This window comes from Hyperolius riggenbachi, chromosome 10 (assembly GCF_040937935.1).
Source record: "Hyperolius riggenbachi isolate aHypRig1 chromosome 10, aHypRig1.pri, whole genome shotgun sequence".
NCBI classification, from domain to species: domain Eukaryota; kingdom Metazoa; phylum Chordata; class Amphibia; order Anura; family Hyperoliidae; genus Hyperolius; species Hyperolius riggenbachi.
In genome coordinates, this window is record NC_090655.1 from 145,423,264 (window position 1) to 145,441,015 (window position 17,752).

The following is a 17,752-nucleotide window of genomic DNA, read 5'->3' on the forward strand; positions in this document are numbered from 1 at the left end:
GCATGACTACTTCCAGCACAACTAGACTGCGGGCTCTGCCTGCCAGCCACCACCCAGGAGCTTCATGAACAGGGTAAGAAAGTACTTTTGCGCAGTGGCAGAGCCCTGGCATTTATATATGTAGCCTCTATCATCTGGCTGATATTTGACATGGCAGCTTTGAGGTTCTCTTTTAACCTCCTTGCTGGTCTAAAAAATCCGGCAAGGAGGCAGCGTGGAACTTTTTTTTTTTTTTAAATCATGTAGCGAGCCCAGGGCTCGCTACATGATAGCCGCTGAGCGGCGGCATCCTCCGAGCCCCTCCGATCGCCTTCGGCGATCAGAGTATGCAGGAAATCCCGTTGAGAACAGGATTTCCTGCAGGGCTTCCCCGGTCGCCATGGCGAGGGGGGCGGGATGACGTCACCGACGTCATGGACGTCGGGACGTCACAGGGAATCCCGGGCCACCCCTCAGCGCTGCCTGGCCCTGATTGGCCAGGCTGCGCAAGGGGTCTGGAGAGGGGGGGCGGCGCGACGTTGCGGATAGCGGCGGAACGGCGGCGAGCAGCGGCGATCGGGTGTTACAAGCAGCTAGCTGCTTGTAACAAAAAAAAAAATTATGCAAATCGGCCCAGCGGGGCCTGAGAAATCCTCCTGCGCAGGTTACCCTGAGATGAGCTCGGGATAACCGGCAAGGAGGTTAATGAGATTCAAAGCAGGCAACACAGAGAAGAACTAACAACGTTTTATAGCTAAACGTTAAATAATGTTTAATAACGTTTACAGCTTATTTTTAAATAACGATAAGCGGCAAAAAAAACAGCGGCATCACCGTGCGACATTTTTCATACGCGCCATTTTTGACTGGACCATTTATTACTGTTGACAGTACTATAGAAAGTATAATCTTAGTACCATGATCACTGCAAGTTCAGATGAGCAGCATGTTTAAGTGTTGGAGTGCATATCAATTGTATTGATCTCCCGGGGACTGCCTTATGCATTGGATGCACCACTGGGCACTTGTGGAACTACTAGAATGTCATAATGTTATCGCTACACTCCTTCCCAAGGCATGCTGGGAAATCCCTTATGTATAACACGTTGCATCTTGGGAGGCTCACGGTCACAACATTTTAGAGGTAATGGAAACACGGTAATGATTGCCTAAATGGGGGTTGCTGTATAGCATCATTTTTTCATCTATGATCCTGGAGTTCGAATTATAGGAAAATACCTTTTGCTTTCTAAATTACTAAGGAGGCCACAGAGAACCTTTCTATAATAAGTTGCACATAATAGAACAAACATCTTAAAAATAAAAGCCAAGCCTGAAGCATTGAGAGGTTCATATAATTATATTAACATTGAATATCTCATCATCTTTTCAGTACCACAAGAACTGACATGAAATCAGTTAGCACAGCACTGACTGCACAGGGAGTTTAGACTTTTCATTACTACAGCACACAATCTATTATTCCTTCCACAGATTATTCCCAATCTCTTGACCTTTGAGCACACACATCCAGGGATACGGCTCATTTCTCTACCAGATGTGGAGAGCTGTTGGCCACAAATGAGCTCTCTTGTGGTATCGCACTGGTGACCCTTCACACTGAGTTACCAACTATGTCAAAATATAGAAGAAGAAGAATAATAAGAGAGAGAAACCCCAGTTTATTCAAATGATTGCAATCAATCCTATTAATAATTTATGAACTGTGTTACTTTAAGTAAAGGGGATAACTAAAGAGGAAAACTGTAGGTCTCCTGTTTTATTTCTATCTGCTTTATATATGAAGGCAGAATCCCCTACAACCTTCAGATTCAGTTTTACCATTGTCGGGACCGACAGGGTCAACTGTTACTAAAATCTGGTATTAAAACAATGTAATAAAAGACAACAGTTTTTTGTCGGAACCAAACCATGTATTTAAGTGTCAGGTTTTCAGCTGCATATGGTCATTTTCAGTAGTTTAAAGTCTGCTATTATTACAGGATAAACAGCAACACTACACATTATGAATACCAATCAATTAGAGGATTCTGCTTTGTAAAGTAATTCCATTTTTTTTTCAGTAAGAATAATAAAAGTTGCTCAAGGCTTAAAGAGACACTGAAGCAAAAAAAATATGATGTAACGAATTGGTTGTGTACTATGAATAATTACTAGACGATTAGCAGCAAAGAAAATATACTCATATTTTTATTTTCAGGTATATAGTGTTTTTTCTAACATTGCATCATTCTATAATATGTGCAGATTACACAACACTCAGTATTCAAAACAGGGGCATACCTAGAAAGCCCCGGGCCCCCCTGCCCAAAAAAATTCTGCCCCCCCCCCTCCTAGGGCCCGCTCGGGGACTTTTTGGGGGCAGGAGGGGTCGCAGCATAAGAGGAGAGCTGTGGCCGCAGATCGGTGGGGAGGGGGGGAAATCCCCCTCACCTCGGGCTCTCCTGTTAGCGCTCCCCCTCCTGCAATAAATCATTGGTGGTGCTCGTGGCAGCAACGGTAGCAACACAGGAAGTTCCATAAAGCACTTAGTGATCGGAGACCTCCGGCCAGAAGGACGTATGTGCTCAGCTTGCCTGCCGCCGCCACGAGCACCACCAATGATTGCAGGAGGGGGGAGTGCTAAGGAGAGCCCGAGGTGAGGGAGGGGGGGGGGGGATTTCCCCCCTCCCCACCGATCTGCGGCCACAGCTCTCCTCTTATGCTGCAACCCCTCCTGCCCTGAAAAAGTCCCCGAGCGGGCCCTAGGGGGGCCCCGGGCTCCCCCGCGACGGCAGGGGTCGCATCCCCTATTGTTATGCCAGTGATTCAAAATGATTCTTTCAGAGCAGTCTATGAACTAATGACCTCTCCTCCGGCAGAGAAAAATAAATTTGTTCACTAACAGTTGAGATAATAAAAGTCAGAAGACAGCCCTCTCCATGACTTTGAAAGTTGTAGAGCTTAATGGCTTTTTTGCATAGAGATAACAACTGGAGTTTCTTAACTCTTCCTGTACTGTAAACATTTAGACTGATCTATCTGATCTTAATGTTTTATTTCTTAGCTGTACTACACATACAAATCATAATATCATAATTTTTTTTGCTTCAGTGTCTCTTTAAAGCAATCCAGAGACTATAATAAATAATAGTTTTATACTGTATATACCTAGGACTTTCCACAGCCCCATGCGTACGGATCCCTCCCACGCCGCTGTCCTCGTCCTCAGCCTTCTGTATCGCCTGTCCGTGAGCATGGGGCTGGAGGTGTGTGTGTGTGTGTGCGTGCGTGCGTGATCGCCTCTGGTACACTTTAAGGGTCAGTACATTCCATGCAAAGAGATAACAAACAAAAACAACTAAATGGTAATGTAAGTCTAGAATAATATTTTAATACTCCTCAATGAGAGAGCTGGCTTGTAGAAACATGTAGGAAGGTACAAGAATGTGCAGAGACATGCAGGAACATGCAAAAGGAACATGCCACGTTTTCTGTTTAGTGTTTGTGTTTTATATATCACTAACTACAAGCCCTTATTTGCAAAAATAACATTTACCGTACAAATAAAAAAAAGCTGAGTCCCTATGGTAACTATTTATGTTTATTTGTTTGTTTTTTTTACTTGTGTTTTATTTTGCTAACTATGGGGGTGGGGGTTAGAAGGGGTTAATAACTACTGTATAGGGGATTTATATTTTTATTCATTTTTAAATGTTTTACTTTTTGTCCACTAGATGTTCTACACTTCATCCAGTGTGCTGTGAACAGTACAGAGTGAGTGAGTGAGTGAGTATGTACCTGTTTTTACTTTTATTTAATGAATCTTCACTAGTATCACTGATGCTGGTGATCATTTTGTTAACAGGCACTGTGATTGGTTTTGGGAACACATTTCCATTCACTGATCAGTGCTCAGCAGTATGACAATGGAGGTATGCAGTGGCAAAAAAGTAAGTATATAGATTAATGCTCTGATCCTAAAGTGACGTTTTCAGGGGTGTTGCGTGTGACTGGACCATCACAGAATCATGGAGGGAGCACAGGACAACTGCAGGTGACTTGAAGAAGCCCCAGTTAAAGAGGAACTCCAGTGAAAATAATGTAATAAAAAAAAAGTGCTTCATTTTTACAATAATTATGTATAAATGATTTAGTCAGTGTTTGCCCATTGTAAAATCTTTTAAATCCCTGATTTACATTGACATTACATGGTGACATTTTTACTGTTGGCAGGTGATGTAGCTGCTGCATGTTTTTTTGGCAGTTGGAAACAGCTGTAAACAGCTATTTTCCAAAATGCAGCAAGGTTCCCAGACAGGAAACTGCCAAGAGTACGTACTCAGTTTCTTGTGGGAGGGGCTTCACCACAATATCAGTCATTCAGCACCCCCTGATGTTCTGTTTGTGAAAAGAAATAGATTTCTCATGTAAAAGGGAGTATCAGCTACTGATTGGGATAAAGTTCAATTCTTGGTCGGAGTTTCTCTTTAGGTTAACCCCCTTTTTTTTTCTTTTGTAATTCAATTTAGGTTCCATTTAAAGCAGCCCTGAGTTCACAACTACAGCTCTGCTCTAAAAGATAAGCAACAGTATAATAACCTTTAAACAAAAACATTTGTTATAGCTTACAGAGCATCTGCAATAAATCTGCAGTGTGTCTACTCCCTGGCTACATGGAAGCAGACAAAGGGTTAACATCCTGTGTTTATATATTAGCTGTGCCTACCGAGGACTGACAAATTTCTGTACTGACACTGCTGAGAGATCAAATTACACTTGTGATTACTTGAAGATGAGGGGGAATTATACTGGCTCTTGTCTCTAAAAACACACAGTGCATTTCTCTCTGTTTTCCTTGTGTCCTGTGTAAGAGTCTAGGTCTACTATAAAGTACTCCGGAAGTGAGAGCAATGTGTAGGCTGCCAAATGTATTTCCTTTTTAACAATACCAGTTGTCTGGCATTCTGCTGGTCTTTCTGGTATCAGTAGTGCCTGAATCACACACCTGAAACAAGCATGCAGCAAATACAGGCAAACTTTAGTCAAACAACTGATTTGCATGCTTGTTCAGGGTCTATGGCTAAAAGTATTAGGTCCAATTCACAAATGACAAGTTTAGATGACAGTTTGGGAATGATCACTGTACAGACAAATTGTTTGACTATATGGTGATCAGTCCTTTATATTCTATACAGAAGAAAGATGTCACTTCTGGAACTACAACACACTGACAGTAGCAGTCAACAAAGAAAAATTAAGTGAAGTGCAGATCTCTCAGGGAATTTTGTCTATGATGTCATGAAACATCTGTACCTGAGCGAAGTATTGTCCTATGATGATCAAAAATGATGGTCACAGGCAGGGGCGCCTCTATCCATTTTGTCACTCCAGGCAAGAAATCCTGTGGCGCCCCCCCCTTCCCCCACATGGCGGCCACTACATTCTCGCAGAAGGAGGGGGCAGAAGGAGGCATGATGGGGGACAGAAAAAAGCACAAAGGGGGCAGAAGGAGGCACAGGAAGACAGTAGGAGGTACAAAGGTGAACAGAAGGATGCACAAAGGGAGACAGAAGGAGGCACAAAAGGGTGACAGACGAAGGCAGAGGGGGATGTAAGAAGGCACAGGGAGACAGAAGGAGGCACAGGGGCACAGAGGAAGGCGCAGGAGACAGAAGAGGCACATGGAGACAGAATGAGGCACAAAGGGAGACAGAAGGAGGCACATGAGGACAGAAGGAGGCAGAGTGGGGCTGAAGGAGGAACAGGGGGGCAGAGGTAGCACAGGGGGCAAAGAAAGGCACAAAGGGACATATGGAGGCACAGGGGACAGAACGAGGCAGAGGTGGCACAGGGGGACTGAAGAAGGCATGTGGAGACAGAAGGAGGCACAAAGGGAGACAGAAGGACAAACGGGGTCAGATATGGCACAAGGGACTGAAGGAGCCACAAGGAGACAGAAGGAGGTACAAAAGGGACATAAGGAGGCACAAAGAGGGGAAAAGGATGTACAAGGCACAGAAGGACACAGTGGCAGCTGCCTGCAACTTACGCTTAGCAGATGCAGCAGAAGCAAGTTATAGAACACCCTTGGGGGTGGGGCTTAGTCAAGGGGTGTGGCTTCATCCAGGGGGCGTGGCTTAATCCAGGAACATGGCGCCCCCAGGGCCAATGGCACTCCAGGCAATGGCCTGTACTGCCTATGCCTAGAGGCTCCCCTGGTCACAGGTAAGGAAAATCTAACATGTGAACATAGCTTTATCAAATACATACCCAGTATTTCATTATTGGACACTAAGGCCTCTTTCCCACCAGGACGTTGCGTTTTAGGGAACGTTATGGTCACATAACGTGCCCCTAACGCAACGCCTGGTGGTGTTGGAGGAGGACCCCAGAGTGAGCCGCGTTATGCAGCTCTTTGTGCGCACTGCGCAGTACAGACTGTGGAGACCACGTGATCGTTCCGATCACGTGGTCTCCGTGGCGCTGATTGGCTGGCGAGACCACGTGATGCGGAGTATTCAACTCCGCATCACGTGGTCCCGCCAGCCAATCAGCGGCCACTCCAGGAAGACAACACTGCAAGTGCAGTGAATATTAAGTAGCCATGTGCCTGGCTACATTAGCGGACTCTGACCACCTCCTCTCCGGCAGCATATCTAAAAAATAAACACATTACTGAGCATGTGCACACAGTCTAACACGGCTAAAGCCGCAAATAACGTACTGCATGCTGCACTTTCCCAGAACGTGCATCGTTACCCTGTAACGCAACTAGGGCACTATGAACAGCCCATTGATTTTACATTACTGTGCGTTGGGCTGCGTAACAGGCTGCACTAAAGTGCGCCTGTAACGTCTTACTGTGAAAGTAGCCTAAAGGGATATAGTATAATTAGAAAGAATGAACCTAGCTTACTAAACTGATTGGAAGTCATCATTAACTTGCTAATTTGTCTATAGTGCCATATAGCATACAAATGTTACTGTAACCCCCCACCTTTCTCAATCAAAAGCTTTGCTGACTTCTGGACATTTCTGTTCCTGTCTTTCCTGGAACCCTGCGGAGCAGAATAAAATAATAATAATAGTGAGACACATAAGAAACCTTAGCCAGACCACAGAAACTGGAATCGGGGGAAGGGAAGTAGACAATGAAATTTTAGCAGATGTGCCAGTTATTTCAGGAAAAATAAAACAGCACATGGATTGAAAATGACCAGGAAATAAATAAAGTTGGCCCCGTGCGTATCTGGCTCTGCTTTTAGCTCCCTTGGCCATAAATCTTTTTTGAAGTAGAAATTATACCCTTCCATTACCCCGAAAAGAAGGATGAATCACTACACTGATACAGGGTCAACATCAATTTATCTGCATAAGTCTTTGTCACAGGAGATGTCAGGATTTATCAGCCTAGATAAAGCATGTTTGATTTTGCTATTAACTTCAACAGCTTTGTTTGTTGCGAATGCTAAGGCCAGGAGAGCTTCAGCTAACTGATCTACTGCCAGGCCAGTTTTGACAACATATCAGTAAGCAAAATAACATTTTAGACAAAAAGGAACATATTGATGAAGGGGATTTATTCTTCTGGAATTCAGATAAGAAGTATGTGTCCTCCTGGAATTCAGAGAAGGTTTTGTTTTTATACACGTCCTATTTGAATGGAATTGGCAGACGAAGTATCTGAAAAAAAGGAAGTGTCAGTCTACTGAAATCTGCTGTTAGGCCTGGTGCACACCAAAAAACGCTAGCAGATCCGCAAAATGCTAGCAGTCAGATTTTGAAACGCTTTTTCTTATTTTTATGTAGCGTTTCACCTAGCATTTTGCGGTTTTGGAAAGCGTTTTCGGTGTAGTAGATTTCATGTATTGTTACAGTAAAGCTGTTACTGAACAGCTACTGTAACAAAAACCGCCTGGCAAACCGCTCTGAAGTGCCTTTTTTTCAGAGCGGTTTGCGTTTTTTTTCCTATACTTAACATTGGAGGCAGAAAGCCTCCGCAATCCAAAATCTGCAGCAGCCCGGGAGTATGCGTTTCTGCAAAACGCCTCCCGCTCTGGTGTGCACCAGCCCATTGAAATACATTACCCAAGCGGATCACCTGGAGTAGAGATCATCAGAGAATAAAAAGTGATCCTCAAGACCTGACTTTGCTTTACTGATAAATGTCTATGTGGCGGTTGATATTTGTTGGAGAAATTCAACAGAACTGCAGCTTAGTCTAAATAAGAATTGACTGCAATTTATATTCTGGACACTAGATGCCGCTGCTGATGATGCTTCTACAGTGATGTCTATGGTTATCTCTCTATGTTTCTTTTAGGTGTGTCCAGTGCTTCCTGTGTGTGTTCGCCGAGTGTGTTTTAGCCTGTCATCATGTTAGGTGATCTTGCTGTATGTAGCTGAATCCAAGTTTAAGGCTAATTTCACACCAGGACGTTGCGTTAGAGGGGGCGTTAAGGTCGCATAACGTCCCCCTAACGGAACGCCTGGTGGTGCTGGATCTGGACGTCAGAGTGAGCCGCGTTGTGCAGCTCACTCTGGCGTCAGTGATGCCGTGATGCGCACTCTTGTGCGCATGCGGCATCACGTGGTCCCGCCGGCCAATCGCTGCACAGAGCGGCTGCTCCAGGAAGTAAACACTGCACGTCATAACGTGCAGTGAATATTAATTAGCCATGTGCCTGGCCGCTCTCCGCTCCTCCCCCACATTACTGAGCATGTGCAAGCAGTCTAACGCGGCTCAGCCGCGTCCAAAGTACTGCATGCAGTACGTTGTCTTGTGACGCAGCGTTACAATGTAACGCAACGTCCGCACTTTGAACAGCCCCATTGATTTTTCATTACTGTGCGGTGGGCTGCGTTACAGGCTGCTCTAACGTGCGCCTGTAACGTCCCACTGTGAAACCAGCCTTAGTAAAAACCAAGTGTCACGATTAGTGTCAGCAACACAGATTTTTCTGATTATTGGTGATCTGCAGTATCACCAATAATACAGATGCTATACTTGATTATGTGTGATCTGCAGAATCACCAATAATACTAGTATAGCTAGACACAGGACACCCAATGTGATATAGTGTTTTGTGCAACAGTAATTGAACAGATTATCTCCCGAGAAGCAGGAGATACAAACACTGTAGTCTAGGATTCCCTGAGGGGCAGGGAATCAGGCTGTACTGCAGCCAGTGGATACCTGAGGAGCAGGGATCACTGTCTGGAGTAATATTGATGATGATTGGTCTGCAGCTAGGGATTCCCTGAGGAGCAGGGAATCAGACTGTACTGCAACCAAGGATTCTCTAAGAGGCAGGGAATCAGACTGTACTGCAGCCAGGGGACCTTGGATAAGTAGAGACCCACTGACTGTGCTGCACGATGGTCTCCAGTGGAGCTGGTGACCATAGGCCTGATATAGCAGCTAATAACCACCTGAAAAGCAGGTCTCACAGGTGTACAGTAAGGCTGATCACCCAGGGGCTAGGTGACAGCCAGAAAGGTCAGACAAGCCAGGTTGGCAACACACGGACAGACAAAGTACAGAAGGGGAAGACTGATTCGGTATCCAGGTACAGGCAATGTTGGCAACAGGTAATCAGATGGGCTGAAGTACCAAATCAGAGAACAGGAGAGTAGTCAGGAAAGCCAAAGGTCATAACAGGTAACAGAAATATCTCTCAATCCTAGTCTTAGGTGTGAGGTCCTTGGTCTCAACACCTGGGAACTAGTCTAACACATAAACAGTAGCAAGCAATAGTACTTTAAAGCTATCAATGGAATCTGACTCAGTGTGAATTCCCAGGCTGGTTCTAACACACTGTGGGATCTGACTCAGGTCTGAGCGCTCACACGTAATGTTCACAACAGCAGACAACTTGCAAGTGACAAGCAAGTCCCATATATACTAAAAGCGCTCCACAGCGCCGCCCCAGTCATTCAGCCAATCCGGAGCACAGCCGGAGTCAGCTGATCGGCATGATCAGCTGACTCCCCTTCTAGCAGCATAAAGGACCTGTCGCCTGGCGCGTGCGCGCGCACGTGCGCGTGGTTCTCCATCTGTGTGCACTAGAAGGACCAGGCAAGGCAGCATCACGCTGCTGCGCGGCCGCCATGCCGCTCTCCCATGCGGCGGCATCTCCGCTATTCATTACACCAAGTTCCTGTTACTACTTCTTGTCTGGACTGCAGTGCTTCATTAGATCCAGTAATCAAGCGCAACTCTAACAATATTAACCTCTTGAGGACTGCACTGTTAAACCTCCTAAACACCAAGCCATTTTTATCAAATTGGGCCACTGCAGCTTTAAGGCCTCGCAGGGCCGTGCAACTCAGCACAAAAGGGATTTCCCCTCCTTTTCTCCCCACCAACAGAGCTTTCTGCTGGTGGGGTCTGATCGCTCCCCCAGGATCCGTTGAAAAGGGCGCCTGAGCTGCCTGTATGAAAAGGGTGCCTCCATAGACATAAATGTTATTTCTGCAAATATGGACTACAAGGTGGTGAAATGGACGCCCGAGTTTTGATATAGGCTACAAGCCCCTTTGTAGCCCATATTTTTTTCAGCTACAAGGTTTTCGGCTACAGTAGAGTACCCCTTTGTAGCGCTTTTTTTTTTCGGCTACAAGGTTTTCGGCTACAGTAGAGCACCCTTTTGTAGCCCATATTTTTTATTCGGCTCCAAGGTTTTTGATTCTGCTACAAAAGGGCACCCCTCTGTAGCCCATATTTTTTATTCAGCTAAAAGGTTTTCGGCTACAGGGTGTTTGATTCTGCTACAAAACAGCACCCTTTTATAGCCAAAATTTTTGATTCGGGGTGCAGGGGGGGTTAAGATTAGGCATCACAAGGGGGGGGGGTATAAGGGTTAGGCACCACTAGGAGGTTTAGGGTTAGGCACCATGTGGGGGGTCTTAGGGTTAGGCACCACCAGGGGGGTCTTAGGGTTAGGCACCACCAGGGGAGTCTTAGGGTTAGGCACCACCAGGGGAGTCTGAGGGTTAGGCACCATCTGGGGAGTCTGAGGGTTAGGCACCATCTGGGGAGTCTGAGGGTTAGGCATCATCTGGGGAGTCTTAGGGTTAGGCACCACCAGGGTGGTTAGGGTTAGATTCTGTTAGGTCATAGTAATCACCAGGGGCTGTCTTAGGGTTAGGCACTACCAGGGCGAGGTTAGGGTTAGGCACTATCAGGGGAGGGTTCTGTGTGAGAGTAGGGAGATGTTAGGTCATAGTAATCACTTTTCACAGCTATATCTAGAGCCCTTTTATAGCCCAACAAATTTTGCCTAAAACAGCATCCTTTTTATAAACTAAAACTATATGGCATATATGGGCTACAACAGGCGCCCTTTGTAGCCGAATTTGAAATATACGGGCTACACTGGACGCCCTTTGTAGCCTAATTTGGCATATACGGGCTACACCAGGCGCTCTTTGTAGCCGAATTTGAAATATATGGGCTACACCAGGCGCCCTTTGTAGCCTAATTTGGCATATATGGGCTACACCAGACGCCTTTTTGTAGCCGAAGTTGGTATATGGGCTACACCAGGAACCTTGTGTTACAGCTTTCTGCCTGCTGGTGACGACATGGAGCAGGACTGTCATGGACTTCTATTATTCCACTAGCAGATGGACCTAAGGACTTTGCATTGTCCTGAAACTCCACCATCCACCAGCAGGGGGCCTATTAATTGCATTGTAAGGACTTGCAGTTCTTTGTCTGGCCTGTAGAGGCCTCTAATGGAACTCTCAACACCAGCTGCATCCTTTGTTTTCTCTTACATGGACTATTTAAGGACTGCCTCTTCCCCCTGCTAATTGCCAGAACTTTGAGCTCCCAGGTCTGAGTTTCTGGACACCCTGGATCCTGTTCCTTGCCCTGATTTCTGTGAATGCCTTCCTGTTGCCGAACCTGTTTATTCTGTCTGAGACCTTGCTTTTGCCTAATCCCTGGTACCGTGCTTTTCTGATAACCTGTTGCTGACCTTGCTCTCCTGCTGACTCTGATATTCTGCCTGATCCCTTTTGTGCTGCGATTGTGTATAGATTATCCTGTATATATTGTCTATATATATTCAGATAGTTAGATAGTCAGGGTGTTATGTATATTTACCACTGCTTTCCCGGGTTGTTGTATATATCGTGTGCTGTGCATGGGTTTGCATGATATTTGCATTCATGTTTGTATGTGTGCATTCTCAATAAATCATTATTTTTGCACCTTATTCCCTGGTTTCAGTGTCTGTATACTGCAAACTGTGGTCAAACCCTGTTCCTCCTTTCAGGCTTGTGACAGCGCCCTTTGTAGCCGAAGTGGTATATTTGCTACACCAGGCGCCCTTTTTGTAGCCGAATTTGGCATATATGGGCTACACCAGGTGCCCTTTTCAAATAGACGCGCCCCCCCCCCCCCCCCCCCAGTGTTTTTTTTTTAAATATTCATCTTATTTTTTAAATAACTGTGTCCTTTTTTTAAAAAAAAAAAATTTCCCCAGCCCACCAGCCAATTCCAGTGATCAGCTGTCATAGACTTCAGTGTCACACGGCTGTCCCTACTCCCAGTAGAGCGCTGCCTTAGATCACATCGCTGTACAGGGTAACTACACGACGGTTTCGCCGTCTAACAGTCTCCTAGCGGCGGAGCTCCGGCATCCAAGCAGGGATGCGCACGAATAAGCACGCGCAATCTCCTGTAAACCACGCCCCAAGGACCATCCGCCAATCGGTGTTAGGCAGTCCTGGGGCTGCCGCCGAGTCCACGCCCATTGGCGTGACACCTTTCAGCTAGTGGTTAAATAGCAAAAGATTGCAGCCTCATCTGGGCCATAGTATACTACCCTGAGGGTTGCTGAGGGATTAGTGGAGTAGTAGGTGTGTGAATGCATTCATGTGCACTTACCCACAGCAAGAACACACAAATTTAGGACTGTCATACGAACTCATGTTCTCCAATGGACAACAGTCATAGAGAAACTAAAGCCTGGCACATACCTTTGATTTTGATTAGCCAATCACTGTTTTTTATTGACTAGTTTTACCACTTCCAGGTAGTATGAGAACTTACCTAGACAATCTGCTCATAGTATTCAAAATCTGTTGACCCTCATACACCATGGAGGTAGTAAAATTGGGAACTCATTGCCCAATCAAAATTGAAGGTGTGTACCAGGCATTAGGGTGCGTAGACACATGCAATTTTGATTGGCCACTTGCCAATTTTACCACTTCCATGTAGAATGAGAGCTTACCTATTATCACCATTTAGTGTTTATCTAGCGCTGACATGTTCCACAGTGGCTTACAGAGCAGTTTTCTCACTAACTGTCCTTCGGTGGGGCTCCCATTCTAATCCCTACCATAGTCATATATGCAATTTTAAGGGTAAGCCAATTAGCATACGGTAACTGTTTTTGGGATATGGGAGGAAAGCAGAGTGCCCGGAGAAAACCCATGCAGACACGGACATAACATATAAACTCTAGCTGTGATGTAAATTCAGGGACCCCGAGTCCTATCCGCTATGCAACTGCGCTGCCCGATCCGTTCATAGTATTCAAAATCTCTTGGCCTCATACTACAAGGAAGTGGTAAAATTGGCCAGTCAATGGCCAATCAAAATTGGAATATCTGTGCACACCCTTTTTGAATCAGGGGATTAAAGTGGGGTAGATTTTAAGTAACATTGATGTAAATGGGAGCAAAATAAGAACCTTAAATAATGCTTGCTATAGTCTTAAAATGTATAGAGCTGGCCAGGATAAGGATTGCGACTTTACAACAACAAAAAAGTGGAGTTCCATTTTAATGAAAACTTCAATAAATCTGTCAAAATTAAGAGCAGGCATCTAAAGGAGATGCGGTCCTTTGAGTCCTGTGGAGTCTTACAGTACATTACATGCCAACTCTGTGGACTACTACATTATAGATGGCATGTGAACTCCCAAACATAATAAAATCATTAGCAGAGCTCTGGCATAAGGTTGTATAGTAATTAAAAAGACAAAGCAAAAGCAGGTTAATGATGATAAAAAGCAAAGCACTAACACACATCAATGCGAGTTAGGTTTTACCCAACTTTCTCCATGTAATCTAACATCAAGTGAAAGGAGTACTTTATAATGTCCCTCATCGCTTATCAGCCAAAGAAGAGTTCTATTTCTAGTTGACACTAGCATAGCAGGATTAAAGGTTTAAGGCACATTCATACATCTCAGAGCAGGTCTGTAAGCTGCTAAAGAGAACGAGGTGATTTCAGACAAATGACCGAGTGGAAGCTGCCGGCATGACATAATTCAGGTGATATGAAAAATGGCCATGGACCATTGCAGATGTTTTTTTTCTAGCCCATTTATTACATATGTATACATCTTGAGAACTGCATTGTTCTTTTTGCCAAAGGCAACAACATTCACAGTTTAACAACTCCATCATCATACATGCTTCCTCTTTAGTTCCTCCTATACTAAACCTTGTATACACACCAACATTTCTTAAAGCGAGCCTTAAGCCTGGAATAAAAAAAAAATCAGTTTTACTCGCCGGTGGCTTCTACCAGCCCCTGCAGCCAACCCGTGTCCTTGCTGTCACTCACGGATCCTGCTGCCCCCCGCCGCGAAGAAGGCTTGTCGGCGAAACTAAATTACCTGGCGGTGGCGGACCGGAGGATCCGTGAGTGACTCCGAGGGCATGGGATGGCTGCAGGGGGCTGGTAGAAGACCCAGGTGAATAAAACTCATCTTTTTTTCTCCCTGGCTTAAAGGATACCCGAACTGACATGTGACATGATGAGATAGACATCTGTATGTACAGTGCCTAGCACACAAATAACTATGCTGTGTTCCTTTTTTTCTTTCTCTGCCTGAAAGAGTTAAATATCAGGCATGTAAGTGGCTAACTCAGTCCTGACTCAGACAGGAAGTGGCTACAGTGTGGCCCTTACTGATAAGAAATGCCAACTATAAAACACTTTCCTAGCAGAAAATGGCTTCTGAGAGCAAGAAAGAGGTAAAAAGGGGAATTTCGTATCAGTAAGGCCTCGTTCACATCTAGGAGCGCAGATGGCCGTGCGATGTGAACGCAGAGCATCCAATCGCACGCCATCTGCGCCGCTGCCCTGCTGATCCCATCCATTGGCAGTGATGGGATCAGCTCTGCGCTTCCAGGCAAAATGCAGGCAGCAGTACGCAAGCGCTTCCCAGCACATTGTACTGCTGCGCAGCACAGTAGATGTGAACGGTAGAAGGGCAGTCTATGCCCTTCTGCCGTTCCTGCGTTTCAGCACATCATACGCGCTTCCATATCTGCATGGAAGCGCGAATGATGTGAACAAGTCCTAAGGCTCACAATGTACCTGTCTGAGTCAGGACTGTGGCCCGGTGCACACCAAAACCCGCTAGCAGATCCGCAAAATGCTAGCAGATTTTGAAACGCTTTTTCTTATTTTTCTGTAGCGTTTCACCTAGTATTTTGCGGTTTTGGGAAGCGTTTTTGGTGTACTAGATTTCAGATATTGTTACAGTAAAGCTGTTACTGAACAGCTTCTTTAACAAAAATGCCTGCAAAACCGTTCTGAACTGCCGTTTTTTCAGAGCGGTTTGCGGTTTTCCTATCCTTTACATTGGAGGCAGAAACACAGCCGCAATCCAAAATCTGCAGCAGCCCGGGAGTATGCGTTTCTGCAAAACGTCTCCCGCTCTGGTGTGCACCAGCCCATTGAAATACATTACCCAAGCATTTCCACATCCGCAACCAGATCGAAAAACGCTGCCGAACCGCTCTGGTGTGCACTAGGCCTGAGTCAGCCACTTACATACCTGATATTTAACTCTTTCAGGCAGAGAAAGAAAAAAAGGAACACAGCATAGTTATTTGTGTGCTAGGCACTGTACATACGCGTACGTACAAAAAGGGCGCCCGGACAAAAACGGCACGGGGTGTAAACGCTAATTAATAATTAATCATTAATAGCGTTTATAAAAATAGTGTGCTATATTTCGTTTACAAATAATGTTTTACAAAATTATAAATCATTAAATAATGTTTATGAAATCGGCAATTGTGAAAACATTAATCTTCCCTGTTTCAAAAGTTAAACTTATAATTACGTTTATTAAAAAAAACAATATTATATGTTTAATTGTTATAATTGTATATTATTGTGAATAACCTCCATTTATGGTTTGTTCTTATAATAAAATCTGAAAATATTCTTTATAACGATGATATAAATATAACTACGTTCGTAATAAGTGTTGTAAAACATTAGTAAGTATTACTAAAATTTTACTAAAACTATACCTAAGCCTACTCTCACACAGAACCCTTCCTGTACCTATCCCTAACCCCTAGACCCCCCTGGTGGTGCCTAAACCTAAGACCCCCCTGGTGGTGCCTAAACCTAAGACCCCCCCTGGTGGTGCCTAAACCTAAGACCCCCCCTGGTGGTGCCTAAACCTAACCACCCCCCTTACTGATCGCTTTATTATGTGGATAATAATGTTTTACTAATTGTGGCTGCAAAAAATATATTGCAATTTACGTTACGTACTGATCGCTTTATTTTGTGAATAATAATGTTTTACAAACAGTAAGGGATAAATCTTTAAATAATGTTTTAATTAGTTAAATAAGATAAATATGTTTAGTATTTTTATAAACGTTATTCGGCACGGGTGCATTTTATAAACTTAAATCACCACAAGCACAGTTATAAATCATTAAAAATCTCTGGGCGCCGTTTGTAAACTTTATTTAACTCCAGCGCCCTTTTTTCCTGCTCGGCGCCCATTAAACGTTATTTATTATGAGAGTGAATGGCGGCGCCCTTTTTGTCCACTAGCTGCCTGCGCCCTTTTTTCCCGCTTCCGTACATACACATGTCTATCTCATCATGTCACATGTCAGTTCGGGTATCCTTTAACCTCTTGCCGACCGCGTCACGCCAGTAGGCGTGGCCGCGGCGGCAGCCCCAGGACCGCCTAACGCCAATTGGCGTAAAGTCCTGGGGCTCTGTTTTGCAGGAGATCCTGCTTGGGGGGGCGGAGCTCCGCCCCGCCTTCAGTCTCCGAGCGGCTATTGCCGCTCGGGAGACTGTTAGATGGCGTGATCGCCGTCTATTTACTCTGTGCAACGCTGCGATGAGCAGCAGCGCTGCACTGGGGACAGCCGTGTGACACGGCTGTCCCCATGGGGGACAAGAGAGCGATCGGCTCTCATAGGCAGAAGCCTATGACAGCCGATCGCCGTAATTGGCCGGCTGTGGGGAGGGAGGGAGGGAGGGAGGGAAGGGATTTAAAGGAAGAGGGGTTTTTTTTCAAAATACGGCAACAATAATATTTATTAAACAAAAAATAAACATGGGGGGAGCGATCAGACCCCACCAACAGAGAGCTCTGTTGGTGGGGAGAAAAGGGGGGGGGGGAATCACTCGTGTGCTATGTTGTGCGGCCCTGCAGCTTGGCCTTAAAGCTGCAGTGGCCTTTTAAACTAAAAATTGCCTGGTCACTAGGGGGGTTTAGCCCTGCAGTCCTCAAGAGGTTAAGACTGCAATCATCAGAGGACATAACTGTTATGCCTTTGTAATGGATAAAAATCAAAACAATAACAAACGTGCTATCTGTGAAGCCAACATATTTTCAGATTGAGTTTTGTATTAAAAAAAAAAAAAAAACACTTTTGCAAACAAAATGAATGTTAGTTCCATTAACAAAGACTATTCCACATACACCTACATTTTCTTTGCACATCTCAGGCCTGGTCCAGTTTCAGGTAT

At 45.0% G+C, this 17,752-nt stretch overlaps 1 long non-coding RNA gene across 2 annotated transcripts in view; it reads left to right on the top strand.

The window, feature by feature from the left end:
* The first annotated feature begins 3,715 nt into the window (after nucleotides 1–3,715).
* Nucleotides 3,716–17,752, top strand: part of LOC137536371 (uncharacterized) — a 62,332-nt gene continuing 48,295 nt past the window's right edge. For both annotated transcript variants that reach the window (XR_011024553.1, XR_011024552.1), the window contains exon 1: nucleotides 3,716–3,768. This is a non-coding gene — a long non-coding RNA (uncharacterized lncRNA). The remainder of the gene's footprint in view (nucleotides 3,769–17,752) is intronic.